The sequence below is a fragment of the Cupressus sempervirens genome, chromosome 3 (genome assembly GCF_028749045.1).
Source record: "Cupressus sempervirens isolate cs-2001-9-10 chromosome 3, ASM2874904v1, whole genome shotgun sequence".
Lineage (NCBI taxonomy): Eukaryota > Viridiplantae > Streptophyta > Pinopsida > Cupressales > Cupressaceae > Cupressus > Cupressus sempervirens.
Window position 1 is genome coordinate 900,335,016 of NC_143120.1, and position 22,749 is coordinate 900,357,764.

Sequence of the window (22,749 nt, forward strand, 5' to 3'; positions counted from 1 at the left end):
AGGTTTTTGAATTCTAAGAGGGGTATTATCTTTGTGTTTTCACTTTTGAGGTCATATTAGGGATCAAAAATCCAATTTGATAAATCTAGCTTGTTTTGACAAAATCGATCTCTAGGGCGCAAATGAAGAGATTTTTTTGAATTTCTTGCATTTTTGGAAAGCTCTCTAATTTTTAGTAGGGGTATCTTCTTTCTATTTCTATTTTTGGATCTGAAATAATAGCAAAAAAGTCCAATCTTGTTGACTAGGTTAAAAGCAAAGAGTAAAAATGAGAGCATTTGTGATTAGTTTGCACTTTCTTTGCATACACTTGATTGGAAGATAACTTGGATATTTGAGGCAACTAACCACTTTTTATTGCATTATTTTATGTTATTTCACACTAACTTGTGGTGCTAACAAGTTGTGATTGCAGGTTGCCATCCTTGTGAAAAAAAATTGAAACATTGCATAAAAAGAACGCATGTCAAAGCTTCAAATGCACAAGGGCTACTAATGATTGTTTGCAGGGTTGCCCAACACATAAAAACCCAATTTTTCTTGTTCTTTACTTTTACATGTGTGGCATATACTAGTTGTTTATTTTTAGGCACATTAAAACTTACAATTGGGATCTTTTGGTGATAGGAGAGTATGCTCTTCACCCTTGTGGTGAATCAAAAATCTTGACTTACCATTTGATTTCAAGAGTAAGAGGCAACTAAATCTTTTTGGCATGTTTAGGAGAAACTGATTGGAATAGGAGAGTATGCTCTTCACTCTTGTGGTGAATCAAAAATCTTGACTTCCAAAAGTTGATCCACTCTTTGTGTAGTTTAGAATCCTTTAGAGGGCCTGCTCTCGGACAACCTGAGAGGAGCGACCCAAGTGGGGACAAGCAAATTACCTAGCTCTTCCAACCCACTATAAACTCAAGGCTATCAAAGACACAAAACCTTGGTAGACATAGTGATTGTCTTCGCCTAGTGTGATCACTTATGGGATTTTGACCATAGGGAGATCACTAGGCAAGAATGCTTAAGGTACTCTTGTGGTCGCGAGATCGGTTACTCATCGCAAGGTGAGGTGTCCCATAATTGGGAGCAAGAGGAACACTATGAACGGAAGCCCTATCTAAACACCCTAAGTTAGTAACTACCTTTTTTAGCCGCTCAACTTCTTGGTGCAAGGATCGATCCTAGTGGACTACCTAGATCACCCCAAGATTTTACACTCACCATCTGTGTTCCCTTGGTTATGCTTATGGAATTTCCATGACAAAGCCAATATCTCTTGTGGGAAACCACTTGGTGTGAGGCGAAGGAGCATCAAGCGTAGGCCAAGTTGTTGAGTAATGAACCATGTCGTTTAGGTAGATATTGCTTGATGTGTACTTAAATGTGGTATACCAGTGAAAATCTTTTGAACATACACATGACGATAATTCTAGGGAATTCTTTTGAGATGTCACATATGCTTGTATCATGCAAGGTTGCTTTGTCCCTTGCTTGATTGTTTGAATAATACTCCATGTGTCACTATCTTGCTTGGAAAGAAATTGTTTTTGAAAATCAAACTTGCTATGCTATCAACTATTGTCAAACTTTGTCAACCAAGTCAAAACATCAAATGCAAACATTTTCTTGTGTTGCTTGCTAAGGGGAGTCTCATCATTTGATTTTTATTTTCTATGTCTCTAGTTCTTGAACATGCTTAAAGTGACTCTTTGGTCTTGGTGCTCTTGGTCTTTCTATCTTCATGGTCTATGCATGCTTGCTAGTTATCCTTTTGCTAAAATGGTTACCTTGATTTCTTGACTACTCTCTTGGGTTGGGAAAGTTGTTCACTTGTCACCCTGCTTGCTCTATTTATTTGGCTATTTTGGAATCTTTCCTAGCTATTGACTTGAGTCATTCATGTCATAAGTTTCTTGGACATATTGTTTGACAAGTCGCTTTAATCTCTCTCTACTATCTTAGCAAGTGAACACTCTACCTCCTATAGTTTCAACATCAAGTTATCTTCTAGGCTCTTTTATGCTTGGCTTTGCATCTAAAACTATGGGTCTAAACCTTGTGCTACCAAACTTCAACCGAATCTAGATGATCATGATATCCTCAATGTCACTAAAGAGTTTCAAGATCTATATGCGCAATACAAAGAACTAGAAGAGAAAAATGATCTTTCTTACCTTCATCTCTCTAAGCGCATCATAGAAATGAAGTCTAAACTTGAGAAAAGGTTAGAGGAGAAGATTGCATCATTAAATGAATCTTCCTTAAGGTCTTTACATGCATGTGAATCACCTTCTTTGAGGTCATCCTCTTCTTCTAGGTCTACATGCTCTACTTCAAGACATCAAATGTGTTCATCTTCTAGATCTAAAGACCTCTTTAGAGAACAAGCAAGTGATACCTCCTTTAAGCCTATGCTAAAATTTCATGACGGACCTATCTTTGACCAAGATAATGATGAAAACATGGATACATACTATTCACTTGAGAAACAAAAAAAGGACTCTAGACATACTTCTAATAGAACTTTTTCTCCCTTGGAAGATTCTTATGATAACACTTTGCAAACACTTCTTAGCACCAAGCTCATCAGGTTACCTAAGTCTAGCTCTTATGGAAACCCATTCTTTGATATCTATTGTACTTATCATTGACATAATGAGCATAGTATTTCGGATTGCATTGAGCTAAAACATAAGATCCAAGATCTTACTGATAATGAAATTGTTGATACCTTTAATGATTCATGTGATGAGGATACTTTTCTTGAGAAAGATCATATTAATGAACCTATGTCTAGTAATGGTTTCCTTGATACCTCCACTTCTTCCAACATGCATGCATCTCCTAGCACTTCAAAGTTTTCCAACATACCTCCATCAAACAAAAAACCTAGTGTTTTCCATATGCAATATGTGTACCCTCAAGGGTTGCCTCTAAAAGAAACTCAAGCTAACGTTCACTTGGTTTCAAACCTTTTCCATGCTACTAATCCTAAACATCCTCAACCTTCATGCACTACTATGCCTAATCCAAGCACTACTCCATTCACTCTTCATTCTCCCTTGTCCTTAGAAGTGGCTCCATGTCAAGAGGACTCTCAAAAAGAAAAAGCTAAAAATGTCAAGAAAGATCAACATCAAGCACCCTTTCATCTCTTTCAAGATTTTTCCCCTCCATATCCTATATCTTGTCCACCTCCTAAGTATGATGAAGATACCACTTCCATTATCTCCCCTGAGCTTACTAAAAATTATGAGAAAATTTCTCTTCATATGCTATCCAAAGCTACTTGTCAAGATCAAAGTGTCCCCTCATGTTCTACTTCTCCATATCCACTTCAAAATTGTGCTCAAGCATCAAGTGCTCCTATTAAAAATGTTGTTCCTATCAAAGCTACTCATGAGTCTATTGATGGCTTTGACTATGTTGCTCAATCTAAAGATGTTGATATCCCTTCCCACTATCCCTTTGCATCTTCTAAATCTATCCTTGGTCCTTATCCATCTAAGCTAAAGCATTCAAACCTTCCATCCATATTGGGGCATTATGTTCCTTCATCTTCTACATTTTCCACTCCTAGCTCATTCCCTAGCTCTCCTATAATACCTCAAGATCAACAAAGACACTCATCCTTGGTGATTTTTCACCCATCTATACATCTAAACCAGTCATATCATCCTTATTCATCCACAAATCCCAAGTCCTTTGGAAGTGAGAATAAACATAAGAATCCATTGAAAAATAAAGATCACTATGTCCCATCTAATTGACATGTGAATGCTAAGAAGGAGAATTCACAAAAGAGACCGCAAAGGTCAACTATTAAGAAAGCTAAATCAAAGCAAATGTGGGTTCCTAAACTCATTATTGAAGAAATGTGTTTTGATGTATAGAAAAGAAAATCTAAAGCTATATGGATTCCCAAGTCTCTTTTAAAAGACTTGAATATTGAAAATACTTCAAAGTTGGCATTCAAGCTTCCAAAGGCTTCCATTCCATCTTCTTCCAAAAATCTTCCTAAAAATATTCCAAAGCCTTCCACTCCACTTTTTTCCAAATCTTTTCTACCACCTCATACATCTAAATCTCAAGCTATTTCATCCATGATTCCTCCATTGTTCCAATACCCTTCAAGGTGTGTGTCAATGTTGATCTTGTCCAATATTTTAGCTACCCACATGAAATCCTCTAAAGCTTACACCTCCTTTCTATACATGAACTCTTATCCTCCATATATTCTTCCTACTACCATTTCCCTTTCATCACCCTATCAACATCTTTGAGCATACCTTTCTATGGTCTTGGCTTATCATGGCTTATCTTTCCTATAGGAGCACTATCTAAATTCAAAAAGCTTGAGCTCTTTCTAAAAAAAAATTTAAAAAAAATTTTAAAAAATGTGCCTTGGTGAAAACTACTTCTTGTGGCACCTTGGTAGCAAAAGTAAAGAGAAATAAATGCATCCTATGGTGAAAACTACATCTTGTGGTACCTTGGATAAGTACCATGATGAAAACCTGGCAAATAGGCATCATGCATAATTCTTCCATCATCCATCTATCCCTTCTTCTCTCTTTGATCTTGACAATGTTGAGCTATCTTTGCATATTGGCTATCCTATCCATCATCTTATTGCTCTATCCCATTGCTATACTATCTAGTTGACCCCTTGGTCTTGATCATAATAAATGAAACATGGTTCTCATAGGTCTCTTGACATGGCTACTCTTTTGGACTGCACACTTCATGCTATCTCACTTGTTGGCTTCATTGCTTATCCTACATGCTATCTTTCTCATTACTTCCATTGCTTATCCAAAATATGCTTCACATGACTATTTCACCTCTTTCCCTAGCTTGGGTACTCTTGAGGAGTCAATCCTTGAGGATCACTTTCACTTGCTTCATACTCTTTTTTCATCCATCTTTTGTTATCCACTGGCTCGTTGCTCCATCATATCCTATACCTTGCTAGACATTGGGAGAAAATGATGTGATCTTGCTTGAGAACTAGTGATATCTAAAACCTTCTAAAAACTTCCAAAAAAAATCATATATGATCCTGAAAAAATCCTAAAAATCAAAAAATGTCCTAAAAAAGATCTTCTTAGTGAAAACCTAGCAATAGGCACTTTGATGTATCACCAAAAAAATCAAAAATACAAAAATACAAAAAATTGAAAAAATCTATCAAGTGGTGAAAATCTGGAAACAAGTGCTACTTGAGACCCTTGCACCACTGTCTATCAGTCTCAATCACCTATTTTGCTACACATTTCCTAGCTTGGAAATGTTTCTTGTCCTCATCTTGGGGGCACAACTGCTTAGACTATTGAGGTATTCTTGTGCATTAGGGTTTCTTTGACAACTCACAAAATAGTGTTTCTCAACACTTCCCCCACCTTGACATCAAGTGTTTTTCAACACTTTTTAGATAGTTTACCTACGGTCTCCGATGTCTCAATATTTCTCACTATCAGAATCAAGTCTAGAAGAAATGGCCAAGTGACTTACACACACGCACTTTAACACTTAAACGACTGATCTATGTTGATCTTTATCTACTTTGTGTGCTATCTATGATGATTTCTTTGCCACATGTTCCCTCCCTAATAGTCTTTCAAGGATGTCATTGACTAGAAGACTGGGGGCATCGAACATATTTTCTTGATTTCTACTTGTGGGTATACTTTGTTTTTCTATAGTGTTGTAAGCATTTATGCTTGTCCTATTCAACATTTTGACTTACAAATGTATCATCCTTGACTGTTTTGCAAGACTGCACTCAAGGTTTATCCTAGCATTTATACCTTGATACAGGTGTAATCTTGCTAAATTAAACTTAGGGAATCTAATCGCTTAGTTATCTTGACTTACATGTCTCTGATGCTTCGATTAGATTTCCACATACCTCTCTGATATAGATCATATTCATATCCTCATAAGTTATACTAGTGATGGTTGTATGATCTCATGATGTCCCTAATAAATGCTCAATGATGAAATTAAGAGTCTAAATGTTATGCACTTCTTTCTGGTAAACCACTTTGCATATTAGCTTGCATTTTACGTTCATTTTCTAGCTTAGTCTTGCATTCTTGCATATGGGGAGAGCTCTCTCTTCATCTTTTTGTGGACGTATCAGCTAACTCCTTTCATATATTTCTTTACTTTCTTCTTGTTCATGTCTTTTCACCTTCTTAATCTTTCACTTCATCTCTTTTCTATCTTATCATCACATTATATAAATTTTTGACCTCTTAAATAATTTCAACGTCCTAGATTCATTTTTAGGATCGAAATCCAAATTCAAGTTCATCTTCATGGTCAAAATTGTCATTTTAAAATTTTACCTTCTTCTGAGCAGTTAGTTGACCGTTTGAGGTCTAATCTTTGAGTTATTGCTGGGGCATCTTCATCTCTTCATGTCTTCATCATTTCTATGCTTCATATCTACTTCTAGTCACCTTTTCACATCTAAATCATCTTTCTACTAGATTTGACCTAATTTTTATGTTATATCCTTCAAGGTCAACTCTAGTCAAACTAGGGCATTTTATCACTTTCTTATAGTCATTCTTGGGCTCTAATCATTTATCTGTCATATCGGACATTGTTATATCTCAATTTTCTCATGTCTATCTAGTTTCTGCATTCTCTTACCTCATTTCGATTTCGATCTCGAGGGGGCAAAAATACTCTATTGCTGATTATTACAGCTATCTATTTCTTAGGAGCATTTGTTTGACCTTATCACTTGCTCTCGATCTATTCACTTTGCTAGGTGTTAGAATTCTTTTCAAATCCTAACATCATCTTTTCCTAGTGTTTAGTACTACCACTATCAGGTTGTACATTTAGGACTTGCTATCTTTTTTTATATTTCGTTCTTCAAAATTATATATCTATATCTATCACCGCCTACTTGGCTTTCTATTTTCTTTGACATAATGTGTTCCCAGATCGATCACGCATTAGCCAAAGAGGGGCAAATGTAATCACCTAAAAATGGTCATCTAGACTATTAGCCCCCTTTTCAACATTTTGGCTAAATTAATTTAATCATTTACCTAGACCAAATTTCTAATAATCAATTTATACGATTATAACCTATAGTTTGACTATGCTATCCTAAGTTCATTATTTGATTAAAAGAACATGTCCCCTTTTAATTAAATAAAAGACCCCATTCTTCTAACCCACTTAAAGTGCACACATAAAGTCCTTTTTCTATTTTGTAGTTAAAAGAAAAGGCTTTATGACTTTTGTCTTATATGACAAGTCAACTTATATTCTATTGGTTGACTTGTGTGTGCACATGGATCACACCTATTTTCAAATTCCATCGTTGATCATCCACCATCTTCATCTTGATCTCTACCATTCGTATGACTTTAAAAGGGAGAGAGCTTTCCCCCTCAAAGGATCCAATCCTCATTTTGAATATTGTTATGCTGCAGGTTTTCTAACAGATTTCTTTCGAGCTTTGTGGAGAACTTCTATTTCTTGTCTACATTCTCTCATACCATAGCATTTTAACTTATATTCATGTTGCATGTTAGTTTAGCTTCTATTTTGCAATAATCTATCTCACATAGCTTAATATTTCGATTGTAACACTCTCATACATGCTTAGCATAGTTAAACTTTGCATCTCATTCTAGCTTAATCTTCATTTGCATTGCATCCTTGAGGAACTCCTTGGGACATTTGCATTCTTGCATCTTGTCTTTGGAACCTCCCATTGCATGGTTTACTAGCGAGAAGAGTATCTCTAAGGCTCATCTAAGAGCTTTCTTATTCTTGAAATATACTCTCTTGCACTCCATGGATAGGGAGCTCTAAGTCAGCATCCAAGCATTCCAAACTCATGGAATCGTTCGGATAGAAGGGTTTAGAGTGTGACACATTTCGAGTGTATAGTCATGAACCTCATATCCAAATATCAAACCTTGGATCTCAAAATAAAACCTCGGCAATGAAGTTTTCTCCAACTTTGCTCTGCTTTGCTTATCTTTGCAATTAACTTATTTCTCTTCTATCCTACTCTTCATGCTTGCTTCATTCTACCATACATAACAAATGAAAATTTCCTTCCTTTATATCAAATCCATAAAAAAATTCTCTAAGTTGGCTATTACACCTTCTCAATTAATTATTATAGGACCTCATTAAGAACAAGTTATAGTTAGTGATAACATCAATCTATTTCCTTGTAACTTGAATAACTTTTCATATATGTAATATAATTATGAGTGAGCTTAGCCACATCATATCCAACATGTCTTCTACACATGTTTAACCTTATTTCTAATAATAACAAATCTACTAAGAGATATTACCTTTGTCAACATAAGTTCTCAGTATATACTACAATGCTCGGCCAATATAAACTGTATTACCAATGCTCGGTACTTCATGTTGTATTTATGGTTCTTTTTCATATTTCTCTCCATTAATATGTTCTTGATGCATCTTTTCTTATGCAGTTATAAAATTTTAGCACATTTTATGTTAGGAACTTATGTAAGATATATATCATTAAATATAGAGTTCCTACATACCTTCTTCACTTAGTTAGTTGTGGTGTGATCTCTTGATCCATTGGATTGGGTGAGCTCTATTAGAAATAATAGTCCACCAAGATAACTAGGGGGGGGGGATGAATCAGTTATCCAATTAAAACCTTTATAAACCTTAATTAATCTCAACTATTTAATCAAAGTAAACAACAACCATAACAAGATGTCCATACACAATTACACCAAATTTGTTAACTAAGGAAACCCTTGATCAGAGGGATAACCTTGGTGGGAATGATGCCCACAAAGATATACTGATATATTGTCATGAGCCCAAATTAAAAGGATATGAATATTCAAATATCATATTATACAATGATAATAATTAAGAATAATAATATTATAATCTATTATATAATAGTGATATATTTAATAGTATAAAAATAAAACAATATCTAAGATTATAGCATAATTATGTAAAATATTATATTATAATTATAATATTAATGAGTTAAATAAATTAAATAACAAATTAATACTTTAATATAAAATGATAGAACAATAAATATACAAATTAGTCTATCTCTTCAATAGGGACTTCAGACTAGTGATCCAACTGTAATTAGTCTTGGTAAATGGAGCAACTTTCTTTCTTAGTTTCAATGCTGTCAGTGTTGAAATTTTAACATTTGTCAAAGGAATCATCAAAAAAGTATGGAAAAAAGAATATAAATAAAGGAAAAAGTCCTAAAAACAAATGACCTCCAAAAAGGGTTTATTACAAATGGTATTAGATCAAAAATCCTGCCAACCTGTGAAGAATAGTTCAAAAACCACTAGAGAAAGAGCAAAGAAATTGTCTGAGATTGGCTCATGGCATCTTGATGTTAAAATCGATACTATAGTATCATCACTAATCTCCCTATTCCAGCCATTCATAGGCAAGACTCCAAGAGACAAGGACCTTGAACAAGAGTAGTTGTGGAAGCAATCAAATTAGTATTCCCATAATCCTTTCGCCACTTAAGAATTTGATAAAGAGGATCACATTGTTAGACTACAACCAATAACTACCAAAGAAGGGCTGACATTGTTAGGAAGGCAAGCGGTACTGCTCATATGGGCTCCAAATATTACTGGTATAATATTGTCATAAACAATATTGAAAGAGGTTCTTGAACTTTTAAAATCCCTCAACAAAAAGGGTGATGTTGCTATTCTTAACACCCTAGGAAACCACAATAGGTTTTTAAGAAATTCTTCAGTGACCCTTGCGAGTATAGAGATGTTATTTGTAATATGCTCTATACATCTATTATAACAACGATATCCACTTGCTATTTGAGCAACCCTTTCCCTACTTTGGATGTTATGTCTCCTAACTGTTTTTTTCCTGTGGGACTTATGATAAGCTTATGATTGCTGGAAAGTTTTGTGCAGCCTATGTAGCTTCCTATATTGACTCATAATGGCATCCTTCTCTAACATCTACTCTATGGCTTGACCTCAATAATTCCGCAATTTCTCCTTTTGCATTGGAATAAAAGCTTGGACTATGTTTTAGTGGGTATTCTTCCTGTCCAAAAATCTTTGTAATATGGTTTTGTGAGATCTCTCTAAGCTCTTGCTTCCCTTCTATGATGAAAATCATCTATGAGAAGCAAGCAGAACTCCATTTCATATAGCATTATGTCAGACACTATTTTGATTTTAGTATAATTAAGTTTGTATAAACATTCCAGTTGTGATCGCAGCCTATTGGTCAGTCACTAGTAACCTAAGCTTCGAGGTCTCTCCAGAACATTTTTAGCAGCATATCTATGATATACCATTATACGATGGGACACTAAAATCTAGAGTCACTCTTTGAAATGAAATCTCATTAGACAACTGGATACTTTAACATGCAGAATCACCCAAATATAACTGCAGGCTCAAAATAAGGAATAGTATATTCAAAGGATTTTGATGAACGGAACTGGTAAAGAACAGAACAATAAGATTCTAGGTTACAACAAAAAACACAGAGACAACTCTCAAAGAGTTGTGAGCTAATAGACAACAGTAGCAACAATGATTTAGGTAAAAAAGAATACTGACAATAAGGCCGCCACGTAAAAGGAAGCAATTACCGAGTGAGTACCAAACATCAGCAAGGACTATTGTCTTGGATAGATTTACAAATTCAACCAGTCTCATTGACTTCTTGCAAGACATTATATTTTCACACTTGACTGATGGCATCTGGAATACTATAAGGTTGCGACGGTGGTGCAGATGGGTTCATTCTAATACTAAGCTTGGCAGTGTTGTTGTAAGGGAAGAAATCATGGTTTAGGTCATAATTTGTTTTGTCCTATTACATGCTCATCCATATGAGAAGTAACATGAGATCATAATTTTTTGTGTCCTTATTACATGCTCATCCATGGTAAATGAAGAGTTGAATCCATTCTACTATGACAGATGAAGAAACAGGGTGCCAATGGTGATTAAATTGATCAAATTTCATATGATTCTGAATGGGGTATTGTACCATATGAGAGAATCATAAATCAAAAAGTGTGTTCATTGGCTCCAAAGTATGGGGTCGAATGAACAAATCAAACTCGATGATAGTTGAAGCAGAGTTGACTACATGTATTATGTTTGACTGAAGGGTCATGGGTTATAGAAATGAAATGATTCAAGTTAGATTTTGAAAACGGTATTATACATATATGTGAGAGAGAAGAGAACTTGAACCCGACAATATACATAAATTGTGTGACAATATGGCTTCTAGTCATCATACTAGCTCCAATGTATGAGCCTCACAGAATCAACATGTTTGACATGAAGAAGACCTACCAATTGTTATTGCAATGCAATTTCATGATAATCGATGTCATCAATGGGAAAAATTGAATGTTTGAGTCTAGTATACATTGCCCATTTAAAAGGATAAAATCATCCACAGAATACAAAGGAGCACAGATGGTGGGTTATGGGCATATGAAGTCCATACTACATTATGCATTCAAGCCTAAAAGGATATATCTGTGGCATGATCAATTCATTGATATCACAACAAAGAGATGTTTGTGGATGCATGTGAACTGTTTGTCAAAATGCCTAGATTCATCAAATACACGGGAGCACAAGGAGGAAACCTTAAAGTGTTTGACCAAAATTTTATTTTCGTGGTGCCAAATATAACTATCTGATTATGGTAAGAAGAAAATATGATTTGGTAAGACTATCATAACTACTAGAAGTTATGTCTACAAGCTAATGATTAAAGGTCCTTTAGTGCACATGCCACATGAGAAATGGTAGGCCCATCATCGAGGTACATGGAATTATATAAATGTTTATTTAATTTGTTAGTGATACGATGAAATCTTAATATTCCAATTGGAACATACAATGAAATAATATTTGATATGATCATAAATACTGAATAGAATTAGTAAATAAAATCTAATCTATAAGATATTATATCTAATGCTATTAGAAGTTACTCACATATATGGTATATATAGATTTTATGAATTCATAATTAGAAAAATTTATTAATGGAAATGATGAAAAGGTAAAGTGTATATTATAATATAGTAAATTGTGGATTGGAATACAATAATATTTATGACTTTATAATAGATCACTCTCATTCTCTATTAGTAAATTCTATGTGAAGAAAGTGGAGCTATTATCATCTAAATCTCTACAATTTTTTGTGAATTTATAATTCATGGATTCTTTTTTGCTTTGAGCTTATACCAGTCTGTGTGTCACTTATTATGAGTACCTACAGGACACTAAAAAAACGTGTACTCATAACTATGATTTAAAATTTGAATGACTATACACTCAAATTATTTGTAGTCATAAGTATGATTTGAAGTTCAGTAGACCGCAAGGTTGACATTTATAATGGTTTTCATGATCTACGTTTTCAAAATATGGATTGACAATTAAGATTTATGTTCTTTATGATAATACCAATTTAAACTTGGGAGGATTGTCTACTCCTCTAATTTGACATTGAGATTATTATACAAACCCAAGTAAACTTGAGTTGACTAGAGTTGCACACTTCATTGTTATTGTTTTGCTTGACAATTGCGAATAACATAGATTTAACCATTTTTAATAAGCAACTGTATTCTTGAGTAGATGATAAGTTCTCGATGCTTAAGAATAGTTGTGTTGATGTTGGACTTCATTTTTATGAGTCTAATATTATAAGTCCTATTAGCTATCTACTTGAGATCCTTGGGATTTGTCCATGAGATGTTAAGCATCCATTATAGGAGTGAGTGGAAAGTTTTTCCTTGAGGTGTGATTAGTCATGGGTGATGTAAGAAGTCTACATTCCTTTAGAGAGCTTAAAAGTGCAAGGGTTTTTGTAAGCCTTTAAGTCACAAATGAATAGATGTTTTCAAGTTTGAAAAGTCATTATTCTTGTTAGATACCTCATTTCTAAGGTCAAGAACCTTGAATAGAGTTTGGGTCAGTTAGTACCCTTGAGTTAGTATTGATGTGGAAGAGTTTTCATATGAAACCTTAAACTATAAGTGGGGAGAAGATTTAGTATTATAACATTATTATATCAAAGTAAATAGATACATGTATAATATATAAGGATCATGTATGACCAAATTTGTTAACTAGAGAAATCCTTGATCACAAGGAAAACCTTGGTGGGAATGATTCCCACAAAGATATACTGATATATATATATATATATATATATATATATATATATATATATATATATATATATATATATATATATATATATATATATATATATATATATATATATATATATATATATATATATATATATATATATATATATATATATATATTCTTTGTGAGAGGATGGATCTTGTTAGGAGTCTATAAACACATTCAGTACATAAGAGTCCCTATTAGGAGATTCCAACCCTGTTAGGAGTTGTGCCAACCTTGTTAGGAGTTGTAGAATGTAGAAGGACCCACTTTCTAAACAACTTCTAGGGCAAGACCATTGAACTCCACTGTCCAATTGATCTCTCAACTATTCCTTGCAGAATAATTGTTTGTACTGTGCTTTATCCTCTTTCCTCTGTCCTATCAGCTGGACCAATCACTATCAAACCTTGTAGACCAGGATCCAAATATCAAACCTCAGATCTCAAAATAAAACTTCGGCAATGAAGATTTCTCCAACTTCACTATGCTCTACTTATCTTCGCAATTAACTTGTTTGTCTTCTATTCTACTCTTCGTGCTTGCTTCTTTCTACCATACATAACAAAGGAAAATGCCCTTCCTTTATACTGAATCCATAAAACAATTCCTTGAGTTGGCTATTACACCTTCTCAATTAATTATTATAAGACCTCATTAAGAACACGTTATACTTAGCAATAACATAAATTTGTCACCTTGTAACTTGAATAATTTTCTATACATGTAAAATTATGATGAGTGAGCTTACCACATCATATCCACATATCTTCTACATATCTTCAACCTTGCTTCTCAAAATGACAACTCTACTGGGAGATATAACAAGTTTACTAGAACATGCTTCTATAAACTCTATCTTAGAATAGTCTTTACCAAAACTTGCATAACTTCTTCCAAACTTACTATCTTTTTCTCCTGAGGTTAGCTACATATACTAGACACTTCACAGTATTTCTCATTAACCATGCTAGTGAAAATACTCAACAATTTATCCATACCAACTTGATCATTACCGTTGTTCTTCTATCAGATACCAAAGAAAACTTCTATGTCAACATCAATGAAAAACATAGTCATGAATGTAACATATTATCATGATAATGATCTAGTCATGTTTCTACAATACTCCCCCATAATAATATCATCAACGTTTATGCTTCCAACAATCTCAACTTTGCTTGAACCACTACTTCTAGCTTCCACTATTTATTTCCATGTTTTCTTTACCTCAACCTTTTCTTTACCTTTGATGTTTCCATTATTTGGTGCTAGTGCTCTAGTTTTGCAGTTCGTAGTAACATGTCCAACTTTGAGACAACTAAAACAAACTAGTTCTCCATTTAGTCATTTCTTGTAATTTTCTTCGAAATGTGTCTTAATGCAATTCTCTAGAATGCACCCATATTCTCCACAATAATGACAATTATACCATGTATTGCAATCCCAATTGTGAGAGTTACCTTTTCTTGGTGCATGTGCCTATTTTTAAAATGTCCAATTATGTTTTGTCTTGGATTTGCACTCATTGGCTCTATATCCATATTTCTCACAATTATAGTAATTCCCTTCAAATCTAGATGTAGTGGGTGAATCACTTTTCTTTTATCTGCTTTCATGTTCTTGGTATCCTACCTTCTTTCAATTAAAGCAATTGCCAATAGGCTTAGGTTTAGAAGTTTTCATACCATTCTTCCTTGTGTAGATGTTGGTTGTGTATCCAAGTTTACCACAATGATGACATGTAGGTTTGCCTTTGGATATTTCATATCTTTGTTCTCCACTCTTTGATGATTCTCCTTCTTTAGTAGATGAAAAGTGCTTATTGTATCCCAATCCAGAAGTATCTCTTGTTGATCTTACTGATCTCATCAGTTCTTCAAAGTATTTGATAGATTCATTTGGTTTGTTAATTCTTTCCAGAAGTTCCTTTTCAGTTCTTAACTCACTTCTAAGTTGCTCACTATGACCTTAAACTTGTGATCTCCATGTCCTTCCTATTTACTTCCCAAGTTGTTGTTATCAACTAATTCATCATATCCCACTGATTATTTTTGAGGTTCTATACTTCAAATGATCTTTCTTCAAATTTGGTTTCCATTTGTCTTTTTCTTCTTCACCCATGATTTTTTCTTCTTCTACTTTCTTCTTTTTCTCTATCACTTCATATTGTATCACTGATTGGGTTTCCTATTCTCTCTTGAGTCCTTTTACCTCTTTGCTCAGAACGTTGTTCTTCTCTAGTAGTTCTGCTATTGCTTCATTATTGTCACTAATTTTTCTATAATCAAGTAGTCCTTCTATATCAACTTACTTGTATAGTGTGTCATTTTGTTGAATCACCATTTCTTTCCTTTTTCACAAGGATTTTCTTAACTCTCCTCTTGCCCCTTCAAGTTGTTGCAATATAATCTGGATTTCAATCATTTAGTTCTCAATGATTTTTCTCATCTTCTATTCCTCCATTTCTAAGATCTGATCCTCTCTAGTTGTTATACTTCTTCCAAGAGAATTGAGCTATGATACCAATTGTTGGAAGGATTTAATGGGAAACAAGATACTGAGGGGGGGGGGGGGGGGTGGGGGGTGAATCAAGATCTTCAATTTTTACAAGTGCAAAAACAAATTACTGATTTTGCATCTAATTCATCTCATATCTTAGATCTAACATTAAAACTGTAATGATGAAATGAAATAAAGCATAACATCCATGAAAAGATTCAACATATAACACAAATGATCTAGTCACCCAAAAAAACTTCAATGTGAAGGTAAAACTGGGGTGGGGGTGAAACCCACAAATCTTCACTATTACAACAATAAAGTTAATTTGTTAGAGTTAAAATGTTGATCATAATAGATTATCTACCCTATGAAGGGTTTGCCCTGTTAAAAACTTGAAGACTATTAGGTCTTACCCTGTTAAAGGATTTTACACTTACAATCAAGGACTCTGTCATGAGATTCTAAATAGATTTGTTAGGATCACTCTATTAAGAGATTTTCCCTAACTCAATTTGTTAATATTGATTCAGTACCTGATGCTCAATTTTCTCTGAAAGATGATTTTGTATCTCCTTTCTTCAATGTCTCAATCTCATCTTTGTTCCATCCTTCACTTCTTAGATTTCTCTATTTGATCTCCTTTCAAACTTAGCCTTCCTTTCTTTGTTCTATCATTGTTTGCTCCTTCACTTGTGCATTCACCCATTCATTACTGAGTGCTCATTCATCATTCCTTTACACTTTCTCTCATACAGTCCTAGGGTTAGAGCCCTCGTTAAATAGATAAACTTCGAAAGTTCTGGATTGTAATCAATGGTTCACAATTCATCTCTCTCTTTGTTTCCCTTCTAATTTTTTGATTGGTTGATTTTCTTTCCTCAAGATCAATACCTTTTGTAAAGATACGTAAACTCCATCTTAACTATCTCTACAATCATTAAATGTTGTATAGAAGTCAACCAAAAATGGTTTACATAAGTATCTGTGTGATTACAAACTCATGAAAAAATTGGTTTACTTGACATCTGAATGTTCTGATGCTCGGTCATAACTAACATTCATGCTGGCACTCGGCTTCTACACACTTGATCTATTATGTTCACTCAACAAAATTTTTTGTACAATTTACTCGGTCTCAATTGGGGTGATCGAAAATCTCTAACTTGCTCAACACAATAAACAAGTCCTCATTTACTCAACCTTTACTAGATGACTCAGTCGCAGCGATGAGCATCCAACCTTGTCTAGTAAATGACTAAGTGTTTGGACACTAATAGGCAACTTAGGCATAAAGATCAACAAAGTGGTCTTCTAACATAATTATTTATCTTTTAATTTCTTTAGCAATACTTTTAAGTTTTAGACAAAATTATTTTCTAGATATTTGGTTATTCCTTTATATATTTTGATTTTGGTTAATTTTTCCACAAACTTATGGAATCCTTTTTCTACTTCCTCTTCAAGTTAATTATTTACACCTTTTTCTACACAAATTTTAGCTAAATACCTATGTAGAGTCTATAACAAATTTTTTTTTCCACATTTACTTGTTGCTTAGTTTCTTTATTTAACGTCTCTCATAATCTCCACTAGAATATTTTCCATGTATGAGATATGGAAATATCTTCATCTTTAAGTAAAATTTATTTTGCAACTATCTTTTAGATAAATTTGGTTGCATTATGCTAGTCACTATATACTCTAGAGGTATATGAAAACTTTAATAACTATTCGAGAAAGAATGATTGTTTAACAACTCAAGTGTAATACCATAGTGGCAGTTGAGGAATAAGTATTTCTTCTCATCTCCCACATCACTCTTTACGGATCTTGTATTCTGAATATACCTTATTGCCTCTATCTCCAAAGATAATTTCTCCAACATTGAATATATTTCTTATGTTTTCTAGCACGATTTGTCTCCTACATAATTAAGCATTAACATTTTAATGGACATCAATCCAATTATATCTAGAGTACTTTTTATTCCTCTTATTTGCCATTGATTTCCTCATGCCTTTATTGCACACTATTGATCCTCCACTCTAAACTTATATTTATTTTTAGTCCCTGCTAGGCAATACTATAGATTAAGTGAAATCCTACTTTCCAATTAAAATATTCAATCATATTCTTTTTTTCTTTTTTTAAAACTTTTAACTCTATATAGTTCTAAAATATATTGATATTTTATAAATCTGCAAACAAAATATTTATTACCAATCTTATTGGTTGCATTCTCTACAGTTATGAGTTAGCTTTTATTTTTCACTTTGGTCAAAACTTTATAGCTACCATTAATATGATAATGAAATAAAATAAATAAGTATAATGAAATGAAATAAATAAGTTTGACATATCTTATCTTGATTAAAGTGTCCAATCATATTCTTTTATTATTCAAAACTTTTAACTCTACATTGCTCTAAAATATATTGATATTTTACTAATTTGCAAACAAAGTATTTATTTCCAACATGCATTAGTTTTTTTTTTCACTTTGGTCCAAACTTTATAGCTACCATTAATATGATTTAGTTTAACAAATAAAAGAATAAAGATTTATATCATATTTTTATACCTTTTTATTTCTTATTTACAAAAATTAAAAATAACGTTTAATAAGAGTCATAAAATAATAATAAAAGCATATTAGTGTTAGAATAAAATTCTTTTGTAAAAGTAGCAAATTGAACATTCTAGATTACAATTTAATTTTGCTTAAAGGAGAATATGCACATTTGAATTATATGAGACTAAACCTAAACATACATAAGTATAAAGAAATCAATTGACATTGTACTAACATAGCTATATTGCACACATTCTTAATACTTTTTAATACTTTGATCATAAGAGCTTCGGGCACGCATTCTTATTTCATATTTCTTACCTACTCACCTACCCGATATTTGAACACCCTAACTTCACTCTTATCAAAATCGTACATGAAAATTTCAAATCACTCCCAAATAAAAAGTGAGACCAATGGTCATGCATAAAAGGATACCCATACTTGCATAGATGTGGCATGACATCACTAGTTACTTTTTATAGCTAAGGGTACATTTTATTCAATTTTGGGTAGTCATGTACTAACAACTTTAATCACAAGTATTCGTACAATGTTGTCAACAAAATTGGGCATTAAGTCAATAAGTGTAGGTATCAAGTGAACAACTCCTATCAAAACTATTGAAATGCATCCAAATAGTGGTCCTCTCCCTTAGACCTATCATAGTGCACTAAAAATGTCCCATCAATGTACATCTCCAAAAAGATGTCTTTCAAATTTAAAAACCACCACTCATATGGTGTCACATCAACACTAAACATTATTTAGTGCATACCTATGCATCTTTTCACTTTATAATGTTATTTTGAACATGCTTGTGACATTATATTTGACCATGTAGACTTAAAATTTTATTTTTAATTTTAAGAGTTGACAAATAAACTATTATAAAAAATTAAAATAATTTTAAATATCAATATAGAGTTTAGTAATATGTAAAATTGGAGTGAAGTACTAACCCCTCAATATTTTTCTATCAAAATGATCTATCCAGCCTTCTACTACTAGTGATAATTAATACTAAGTCTAAAAAATAAATAATAGAATCCATAACGGCAAGCAAAGAAAGAAAGACAGATGTATACAAACACGCAACCAACCATGCTTCTTGAACCATACTTCTAGAACATTGCATGATAGAGATAGTCAACTGCTGCAACAATAACAGATTCCCAAAATGCCACTATAAACACGTTCCATCACAGATAAATCTCTCTTTAACCTGACATGCCAATGCATGATAATGACCCAAAGACAAGTAGTTCTTAAAACTAAATTTGATCAATCTTTTCGAAATGACAGATAATCAATCTACACAATGAATTAAAACTTAAATCAACTCGTACATTAAAGAAAATAAACTAAACTCGGTAACCCTAAAACCAACAATAAAAATGACTTGAAAAAAGAAGTGACGAATATGGTACAAGGAGTCCACTTTTCTCCTCGCCATGTACGTTCAATGGACAATAGGTTTGACAAGGGATAAACCAACAAATAAGGTCAATGGATATTGGTTAAACTAATAATAAGGTCAATGGATATGGCCTTTTAACACAATGGTTAAATAGGTTTGACAAGCGACAAACCAACAAATAAGGTCAATGGATATAGCCCCCTTACACAAGGGTTAAACCAATTGGATTAATGCAAAAACGATGACCATGATCATTCTTGAAGACAAAACGAGTGGAATGACTACCCTTGCTATGATCCCGTTGTATTGTCCGAAAAACTACATGCCGGTCTCTTTCACAAGAAGCTTGCATGTTCAATGAGTAGGTCATGGAACAATCAATGAGCGTACTTCCTTACATGGCCAAATTTGAGGTCTGTTGCAGTTTAAGGCAACGAAACCCAATGTGGCTCCAAAGTCAAATGAAAGCTGCGAACCAATGGGTCCTTTACACCAGCTGGAACAATTATGGTTTCCCACTAACCAGTCCATTATTATTATTTCAAGCACCGTACAAACTTCTCGTTCATCAAATAAATGGGGTGGCAGTCAGCAATCCTAACCCACACAATCTGTTTCCTCGCCCTAAAACCCAATTGCTCAAATATCAAAGCTGAAACCCTAATTCAACAACAACATCAATGGGTTTCATCTGCACAATCTTAGAACAGATACTCCATCTATGGGACCTTTATTCAGCTGCCCTAATCCTTGTTTTCTGGATGGCAGCCTGTGGAGCAATGGCATACTATTGTTGCAGGCCTCGAAGGATCTACATGCTCGGATTCTCGGCCTACAAGCCGGGGGACGACCGGAAATGCAGCTTCGAGCTCACCGAATATTTCGCCCGGCGAACAGAGAAGTTTGATGATGAGAGCATGGATTTCATGCGCCGGATTTATCAGAAATCCGGCATAGGCGAAGAGACCTACAGCCCGCCGTTTCCTTTCATGGATGAAGAAGTGGAGAACCTCAACGTTGGTCTGGATGAAACAACCGAAGTGATGTTCGGTGCTGTGGACGCTGTTTTCTATGACACATCAATTTGTGGAGCGGATATTGATATTGTTATCACAGCATGCAGCATGTTCAGCACTGTTCCTTCTCTCACTTCTCTCATTATCAACCGCTACAAGATGAAAGAGGACGTCAAATGTATTAACTTGGCCGGAATGGGCTGCAGCTCTGGAATAACCGCCCTCAGTGCGGCCAATGATATTTTGAGATCCGGCAAGAAAGGGACGTATGCTTTGGTTGTCGTGACGGAGAACGTAACCCTAAATACTTATTATGGAAAAGAGAGGTCCATGCTGGTGACCAATTGTATTTTTAGGGTTGGGTGTGCGGCTGTGATTCTGTCCAGTAAGTCCGGAGATCGTGGACGGTCTAAGATGGAGTTGTTGTTTTCTCTTCGTACCCACATGGGGGCTGATGATAAATCTTACCGTGCTGCTATTCAGAGTGAGGATGAGGAGGGATTTGTGGGGATGAGGCTGAGTAAAGATCTTATTAGGGTTGCTGGTGAAGGGCTTCGTGCCCATGTAACTTCATTGGCTCCTCTTGTTTTGCCCTATTCTCAGCAGTTGAAGTACGTTTTGTCTTGGTTGGCTATTGCTGTTTTGAAGATGGATATGAAGCCCTTTGTTCCGGATTTTTCCACTGCGTTTGAGCATGTGTGTCTTCATACGGGTGGAAAAGCTGTGATCAATGAGATTGCGAGGAGTTTGAGATTGAGTGATTATGGTGTGGAGCCTGTTCGGATGACTCTTCATAGATTTGGGAACACCTCCAGTAGCTCCGTGTTTTATGAATTGGCTTATTTTGAGGCTAAGAGGCGGATTAAGGAAGGTGATAGAGTTTGGATGATGGCTTTTGGGACTGGATTTAAGTGCGGCAGTATTGTTTGGAGAGCTCTCAGGGATTTGTCGCCTGCTGCCTCGGTTGCTAATCCTTGGGTTGATTGTATTCATAGGTATCCTGTTAAAGTTTAAGAGGGTTCTTTACTTGATTTGTATGGAGATTGTGGTCATTATGGTTCTTTGATCAGGCAGAGATCTGCGGAATAATGAACGTGAGAGAACGTGGCTTGTGTGACGCCTTCCCTGTGGAACTGCAATTGCAGGTGGCTGGCTGGCTGGCTCGCTGACATTGAAAGGTACAATTATTATTATTATTATTGATTACACAGAGCATTCATTTGTATGGAACAGGCTCTGGCTCTGCATATTTTGAATAAAGCGTAAGCTGAGGATGATTAATTAAACGCGCTTTGTATTGATATTGTTATTCTCTCTGCTGAGGCAAGTTATTTTTTATACATTTAGTTTTGTATTGTCCTATTGAAACTCCAACCAAAAATGACGAAAAAGTTATGCTAGTTGTTAAGAGTCTCTTTTAGTATATGGAGTGCCTATGGAATGATCGTTGTACTTTTGGATCGTCTTTAAATGATGCAATAAATTTGGAGTATTTTTTCTGGCAATGAATCGTGATGTCGAGGGATTCAAGTAAAGGGGTTTTCGTTCAGGAAGGTGGATAAGCTGAATGTCTCTGGTATAATTTCGTGACTAGTTTTTAAATTAATCGGCAGCATATATGTAGTGTAATAAATTTTGATGTTTTTATGGAGTCAATTATAGTAATTTGTGCAAGTCTTATTTGACGCTTCAGATTTATTATTTAAATGGAGACTAAAAATGAGAGTTGTATTTTAAATATATTTCTATAAATAGATAGTTTTGATTATTTCAGAATTTTGATGTTTTTATGGAGTCAATTATACTAGTTTGTGTATGATCTATTTGATGCTTTAGGATCTATCTTGTAAATGGAAAGTAAAAATGAGAGTTGCATTTTAAATGTATTTATATAAATAAATAGTTGACTATTTCAGAATTTTGATATTTTTATGAAGTCAATTATAATAGTTTGTGTAAGACTTATTTGATGCTTTAAGATCTATTATGTAAATGGAGA

General features: G+C 34.1%; 1 pseudogene across 1 annotated transcript; it reads left to right on the forward strand.

Moving 5' to 3' along the window:
- Nucleotides 1-20,339: 20,339 nt before the first annotated feature.
- LOC149569704 (3-ketoacyl-CoA synthase 1 pseudogene) lies at nt 20,340-22,150 on the forward strand (annotated as a pseudogene). Its single transcript, XR_016361766.1, has one exon. The product of XR_016361766.1 is annotated as a 3-ketoacyl-CoA synthase 1 pseudogene (transcript).
- The last annotated feature ends 599 nt before the right edge of the window (nt 22,151-22,749 follow it).